We start from the raw sequence: 8,328 nt of genomic DNA, 5'->3' as shown, positions 1-8,328 counted from the left end.
TGATGGTGATGATGATGATGAAGATGATGATAATGATGAAGAAGATGAAGATGAAGAAGAAGAACTGTTATGGTGATGATGACGACGATGGTGATGATGGTTGATAGTGCAACGATAATATAAGGTTGATGCTACTATCAATGGTTGTGATGCTGGTGGTTATCATGATCAGAAGAATTCTGCAGTTGTTGTTGTTATTGTTGTTGCTTGTGATGGTGGTGGTGGTGGTGGTGGTGGTGGTTAAAGGTGGTAATGATGACTGTGATAATATAATAACAACACTGACATTGTCAGTGGTTTTGATGTTTGAGGTTATTACAGCAAGAAGGATTCTACTGCTGCTGCTGTTGTTTTTGGTGGTGGTGGTGGTATTGGTGGTGTTGGTGGTGTTGGTAGTGATTGTGGTAGTAATGTTGATAATGCAAGTCTAGTGATGAAGATGATGATGACGATGATGATGATTTAGTTTGTGATTTTGCTGATAGCAGCTATCATGGTGAAAATAATTCTGCTGGTATTGATGGTGTTGTGTGGTTTATATTTCTAGGTCATCCTTGATTAAGCAAAATGACATCAAAGACATTCTAGCCATCATCATCATCATCATCATCATCGTTTAACGTCCACTTTCTATGCTAGCATGGGTTGGACGATTTGACTGGGGACTGGTGAACCAGATGGCTACACCAGGCTCCAATCTGATTTAGTAGAGTTTCTACAGCTGGATGTCCTTCCTAACGCCAACCACTCCGAGAGTGTATTGGGTGCTTTTATGTGCCACCAGCACAAGTGCCAGGAAGGCGACGCTGGGCACGTGTGCCATCGACTATCAAATCTTCTTTCAGACATATTGGGTGCAGGCATAGCTCTGGGGTTTAAGAAATAAACTTGTTTAATACTGTTACATGTCATCTTGGGCAAGTATCTCCAAACCTAGCTAAGGGCAGTGCTTCTCAAACTCTCTGATGTGACATACTGGCACTTTGTTTTTTCCCATGTGCCAGGGACCAGTAATATTTCTTAGCAATATTAATATATATCGGAAACAATATATATAATGTATATAATAAAAGTTGATGATTTTTTAAACATATTTATTTTGTAAACAAATAATGAAATATGACATAAGCGTTTATAAGCATTTTATAAGCATTTTATAATGTTTCTTTCTTTCCTGCAATCTCGCTGTGTACCGGCAGCTGATGGCTCATGGAGTAGTGCTGGTCTGTGCATAGATAGATAAAAAGATGTGTGTGTGTGTAATGCCATTATTGATGATGATGATGATGATGATATATGTATACATGTCATCATCATCATCACCATCATCCTTTAACGTCTGCTTTCCATGCTGGTATGGGTTGGCTGGTTTGACCTGAGCTGGCAGGTTGGAGAGTTGCACCAGATCCCTGTCTGATTTGTCTTGGTTTTTACAGCTGGGTGCTCTTCCTGATGCCAACCACTTTACGGTGTGTGCTGGGGTGTTTTTAACATGGCACCAGCACATACACAACACATACATGACTACATTCTTTGGTGTATTTCCTCGTTCTGCTTTAAATGCTGGTAAGGCATCAGCTTAAAAGAATCTAATGGCATAGAGGGCTTTTCCATTGGCACTTCGTAAATTGTCTTGTTGTTGATGATGATGATGATGATGATGAAGAAAAGGAGGAGGAGGAGGAGGAGAAAGAGGATGCTGATGATGGTGATGATGACGAAGATGATGATAGTATTATGGTAATGATAAAGCAGAGGAAGATAACAATTAGTGGTGACGACAGTTATATAGATGCTGTTGATGATTATATGATAATACTGATGGTTAGGGTGATAGTGATGATGATGATGATGATGACAGTGATGGTGAAGGGGTTCATCATCATGTTGAGAATGATACCAATGGCGATGATGCTGTTCCTGCTGATGGTGTTGATGATGATGTTAAGAATGAAATCAATGGTGATGGTGGTAGTGATGATGAGAATGATGATGATGATGATGATGATGATGATGTCGATGCTGCTGCTGCTGCTTCTTCTGCTGCTTCTGATGATGATGATGATGATGATGATAACGTTTATTTTCCTCTCAAACAACTGAGATAACAAAATATTACTAACCTTGTTATAGGAAATTTTCTTGTATATCTTTTTCATCTATTCCTGTAATCTAGTAATGGTCTTTGTCCTCCTCCTCCTCCTCCTCCTCCTCCTCATCATCATCATCATCCTCATCCTCATCATCCTCCCCTCCTCCCCTCCACACCTACTCCCCTCCCGTCCCCATCCTCCTCTCTCCATCCTCCCCTCCCCATCGAACATGAGGTGCTTGTACACATGAAACAATGTCCTCCTTTTGGAATGTTCAGTGTAAAACTATTGATTCTGAAATTCCTCAGCTAGAAAACACAAAAAAACTTCTGTATAGCTCAAATATATTGAGTCCTTGAGTAAGTTTTACATACCTAGAGACTTACACGATCTTCTAGTAAAACAAACAAATGCTCACCTGTTTCCCTATGGATTGGTTAACAGGTCCTTGTAAGTGTTCATCTGTAAAAATGGTTTCTTCAATATTATTATGGTGAAATTTAATACTGGTGTCTCCAAGATAAACAGCGCATAACCTTGCTGGTGGGGCCCAGTTAGAATTTTCTTCAGGTCGAGTAGCCCATCCTGCTCAAAAGGTCCCTGAATAAGATTTGTTTAAGGATGTTGAGCAAAACACCTATGTTTCCAAAAGTGAATTCTTCAAACCCCCATCCTAACCACGCCAACTCTCTTCCATACAATGAGTAGTTTTGTACCTTCTCTACTGCAAGAAACCTATTCAGTTCTGACCCCTTCTTACGTTTTAGCCTTAATTCCTCTGACATACAACTGCCTCAATTTCTACTGTAGCCTCACTCACTCAAAGTGGAGCTTCTTGATGGCTGCATGGTACCCTGAAAACTGCTGGTGCCATAGAAAATGCACCCAGTACACACTGTAAAGACCATGCTTAAGCAGATAATGGAGTGTGATGCAGTTCTTGGATCCATCAGATCCTGTTAAACCATCCAATCTATGCTAGCATGAAATACAGACATTAATACACGACAATAATGATGATGATGACAACAATAACGATGACAATGATGATGATGTATATATAAATTTAAATCATTGATTTGGGGGATATATAAATGTCTTGGAACAGGAACCTTGCAGATATTTAAAATGGTAGAATACCCAGAATTTAGTGCAGACTATAGAAATGTGCAAGATGAAATTGAAAGTTCAGGTTGTTTCAATAATCTAAACTATACACCTTCCCTGTCAAAATTTCTGATCTGGTACCATCAAAAGAAATTCTTATCAATCATTATTATCAACATAATCACTATCTTGTTCTTTCTCCCAATAGCTTCCTCCTTCTGCTCTCCTCCACAACCACCTGCACCACCATTGCTGCTGCTGCTGCCATCACCCTCACCACCAGTAACGCTAGCTGAATACCATAGATGTCAAAGCATCAGAATCCATTCTCAGTACAAAACTTCCAAATCTATTGAATGCTTCTTGTTCCAAGTCAACTAACTCTCTCAAAATGCTGTCCATTATATTTTGGAGACTAAAACTAAAAAAAGCAAGATAAATAAATAAATAAGAACTGTATAAAATAAAAGAACAAAAACTGAAAAAGAATGGAAACTGGAAGATGATTGTGAAGAATATTAAAACAAAATTCAAAAATATGAAATAAAAAAGAGTGATATATGAATAAAAGATGAAAATATGAAAGAGGTACAGTACATTATTTGAGGATATTTCAGCTCTATTTTACTTCTTTTAACATCACTCACATCCCAAAAGGTCATTTTAACATTTTTCTGCTCTGATTTCTTTTGATATGATTTAATCATTCCTTTTCTTTTTTTCTTTCTTTCTCTTTTCTTTACTTCTTGTCTTTTTCTTCATCTCTTTCTCCATTTCCTTCTTTCACTTTATTCCATTCATTCAATAATTTTTCCTATTCTGTCTTATATACACATATGCATATCTAAGTGTGAGCATGGAATATGTGTGTGTATCTGAATGTGTACACACACACACACACACACGCACACACACACACACACACACACACACGCACGCACACACAGACACACACACAAAATATAATGACAAATATCAAAGGATGGTGTCGACAAATCATTTTAATACTTCATTTACAATCGTTTCATCATTTCTCAATATGATCAATCTTGTATAATTCTGCAATCATTCCAGTAACTATTGATTAAATTTCATGTGCTATGTATGGTTTCTGCCATAACACAAGTTGAACATGACTTCCTTGAATCCTGTAAAAAATTATATGCTAACTGAACCAGAAATATAAATATGTATACTCCAACTTGGACGTGTCTACATGAACACATTTATACAGTAGCAACAAATGAATGTGAGAAACCAAACAAGTTATGATTGGGCTACTTAAACATCCTTTATGAGTATGTCGATTTGCTACAGATGAAGACGTGCAAGAAGTGGTGCATAAATGGCTGTGCAGCCAACTGAAAACCTTCTTTAATGGAATAAACAAACTTGTTTCTATATATATATATATATATATATATATCATCATCATCATCATCGTTTAACGTCTGCTTTCCAAGTTAGCATGGGTTGGACGATTTAACTGAGGACTGGTGAAACCGGATGGCAACACCAGGCTCCAATCTAATTTGGCAGAGTTTCTACAGCTGGATGTCCTTCCTAACGCCAACCACTCAGAGAGTGTAGTGGGTGCTTTTACATGTCACCCGCACGAAGGCCAGTCAGGCGGTACTGGCAACGGCCATGCTCGAAAATGGTGTCTTTTATGTGCCACACGCACAAGAGCCAGTCCAGGGGCACTGGCAACGATCTCGCTCGAAAACCCTACGAAGGCCAGTCAGGCGGTACTGGCAATGGTCACGCTCAAAATGGTGCATCTTATGTGCCACCCGCACAAGAGCCAGTCCAGGGGCACTGGCAACGATCTCACTTGGCTTGCCGGGTCTTCTCACGCACAGCACATTTCCAAAGGTCTCAGTCAGTGGTCATCGCCTCGGTGAGGCCCAATGTTCGAAGGTCTTGCCTCACCACCTCAGCCGAGGTCTTCCTGAGCCTACCTCTTCCACGAGTTCCCTCAACTGTTAGGGAGTGGCACTTTTTCACGCAGCTATCCTCATTCATTCTCACCACATGTCCATACCAGCGCAATTGTCTCTCTTGCACACCACAACTGATGCTTCTAATGTTCAGCTTTTCTCTCAAGATACTTACACTCTGACGGGTATGCACATTGACATTATACATCCAGCGGAGCATATTGGCTTCATTCCTTGTGAGCTTACGCATGTCCTCAGCAGTCACAGCCCATGTTTCACTGCCATGTAGCATGGTTGTTCGTACACATGCGTCATACAGTCTGCCTTTTACTCTGAGTCATCATCATTGTTTAACGTCCACCTTCCATGCTAGCATGGGTTGGACGATTTGACTGGGGACTGGTGAAACCAGATGGTTACACCAGGCTTCAATCTGATTTGGCAGAGTTTCTACAGCTGGATGCCCTTCCTAACGCCAACCACTCTGAGAGTGTAGTGGGTGCTTTTTATGTGCCACCGGCATGAAGGCCAGTCAGGCGGTACTAGCAATGGCCACGCTCGAAATGGTGTATTTTTTGTGCCACCTGCACAAGAGCCATTCCAGCGGCACTGCCAACGACCTTGCTTGAATGTCTTTTCACATGCCACCGGCACAAGTGCCAGGAAGGCATACATGTACATATATATATATGAGGGGATGTTGAAAAGTTTGTGGCTTTAAGGGTATTGCAAAAGACCTGACTGGAGGCCCAATCTTCTGAGTTCTTTCGTAGGGCTTAGAAAAACTGAAGGACCACAGTAGTAAGTGTGTGAATCTGAGAGGAGAATATGTTGAATAAAATCATAATTAACTGATCTTCCTCTACTTTCTTTTACCCAAAGCCAGGAACTTTTCAGCACCCACCTTGTATATCCTTCCTGTAAATTCAACATCTGCAGCCATTAATCCAGACATGTTCTTTCCTCTCCATGTTTTACCCTCTCTCCATCTGTTTTCTCTCCTTATTCCTATCTGTAGAAAAGCATTGGCTTCAAATGTCAAAGAATTCTTCCATTTTTTCCTGAGCATCAAGCTAATTCACCCTGTTTGTTGTTCCCTCACTCATCTCTGTCTTTTGTCTTTTGTATAATTTTGAACTATATGTATGTATGTGTATATGAACATATGTATATATAAATACACATGTCTATGTGTGTGCATCTCTGCATTTGTTTGATGTGTGTGTGTGTGTGTGTGTGTGTGTGTGTGTGCGCGTGTGTATGTGTGTGTGTGTGTGTGCGTGTTCATATGTAAGTATATATGTATAAGTATATATGTGTATGAGTGTATCAAAATATGTTTGTTCAAAATTCACTTATTATTTTGGAAATATAATGATCAATAATCAATAATATATTATACACAACTTGAAAAGTTATGGGAAATATATTTGAAAACCTATATCTAGTCTTTATACATATTGGACAATTGAAGAAAGAAAGGCTGTTTCTATTCTACGTTCATTTGTGTAAGAAGGTGACATTTATATTCTCTCTATTATTTAAACAGTCTATAATAGAAATTTATAAAAAATAATTTGTCAACACAAAATCACTTTGAATTAAAATTTGTTCGTCAAAATATTTTTCTCTTTCCTTTGTTTATTTGTTTTGTTTGAGAAAAAGAAAAAAAAATTAATTTAATGAGATATAAGTATCTGTTTCAGATAATATCTTTACCTTTTTTTTTTCTTCGTTTTAGATGATATTCCTACTTGCACTGAACAAACCAAAACAAAACTATACAGATAATAATAATAATGATGTTCATTGCATTGACATGTCGCACAAAAATTCTGTTGCCTGACTAATAAAAACTATAAGTTAATTAGCCATAATAAAATATCAGCTAACTCTAAATGATCAACATAACTGATAATCTAAATGTTGTTGCTTACAAATATTTAGACAAGATATTAACTCGTTCCCTGTACTTGGTTCTTTCTGGATGTGTATTTACAAAATGAAGATAAAGAAGAAAAAAAAAAGACAGGGAAAACACAGTAAAATACTACGAAACATGTTTTACTTTAATGCCAGTTTTCTACAGTAACATATAGTGACAAACTGATTTTGGAGCATTTAATTTATTTTAATGTTTATATATTTTAGAATTAAAATGCTGTTGAATGATAAAAACTGACTCAACATGCCTCATATGATTTGAAGATTAATATCATGTACACCATGTATATGCTATTAATAACTTACTCTTTTTACTCTTTACTCTTTTACATGTTTCAGTCATTTGACTGTGGCCATGCTGGAGCACCGCCTTTAGTCGAGCAAATCGATCCCAGGACTTATTCTTTGGAAGCCGAGTACTTATTCTATCGGTCTCTTCTGCCGAACCGCTAAGGGGACTTAAACACACCAGCATCGGTTGTCAAGCAATGTTGGGGGGACAGACACAGACACACAAACATATACACATACATACATATATCTATATCTATATCTATATATATATATATATATATGGGAGAATATACAAAAAATAACAACAGACGATGGGCTTCTTTCAGTTTCCGTCTACCAAATCCACTCGCAAGGCTTTCGTTGGCTCGAGGCTATAGTAAAAGACACTTGCCCAAGGTGCCACGCAGTGGGACTGAACCCGGAACCATGTGGTTTGTAAGCAAGCTACTTACCACACAGCCACTCCTACGCCTGTACACATTAGACACAGGCATCACTGTGTGTAAAGAAGTTTGCTTTTCAACCACATGGTTCTGGGTTTGGTCCTACTGCATGGCACTTTGGCAAGCCTTAGGCTGACCAAAGCCTTGTGAGTGGATTTGGTAGATGAAAGCTGAAAGAAGCCTGTCATATGTGTGTGTGTTGTGTTTGTCCTCTATCACCATTTGGTTTTGTGTTGGTTTGTTTATGTCCTCATAACTTAGTGGTTTGGTAAAATAGACCACTGGAATACATACCAGGCTTTAAAAAGTAAAAGTACTAAGGTCAACTTGTTCAATTAAAATTCTTCAAGGCGGTGCCCCAGCATGGCTGCGGTCTAATGCATTTTGGGACCCTAAATCTTACTTAAGTTCCAATTACCTTAATCCTTTTGTTATCATATTTCTGTTGAAAAACATTATGTTTCAAATATTTTAAAAATAATGAGGAGTGGCTGTGTGGTAAGTAGC

General features: G+C 38.4%; 1 long non-coding RNA gene across 1 annotated transcript in view; it reads left to right on the top strand.

Annotated features, from left to right (window-relative positions):
* LOC149137257 (uncharacterized) overlaps positions 1-8,328 on the top strand; it is a 119,055-nt gene that overhangs the window by 89,044 nt on the left and 21,683 nt on the right. The gene's annotated exons all lie outside the window — the stretch shown is intronic.

The sequence above is a fragment of the Octopus bimaculoides genome, chromosome 2, assembly GCF_046866305.1.
Source record: "Octopus bimaculoides isolate indiv1 chromosome 2, ASM4686630v1, whole genome shotgun sequence".
NCBI classification, from domain to species: domain Eukaryota; kingdom Metazoa; phylum Mollusca; class Cephalopoda; order Octopoda; family Octopodidae; genus Octopus; species Octopus bimaculoides.
The sequence above is the reverse complement of the archived record's forward strand: the minus strand, read 5'-3'. Positions and strand labels throughout refer to the sequence as shown.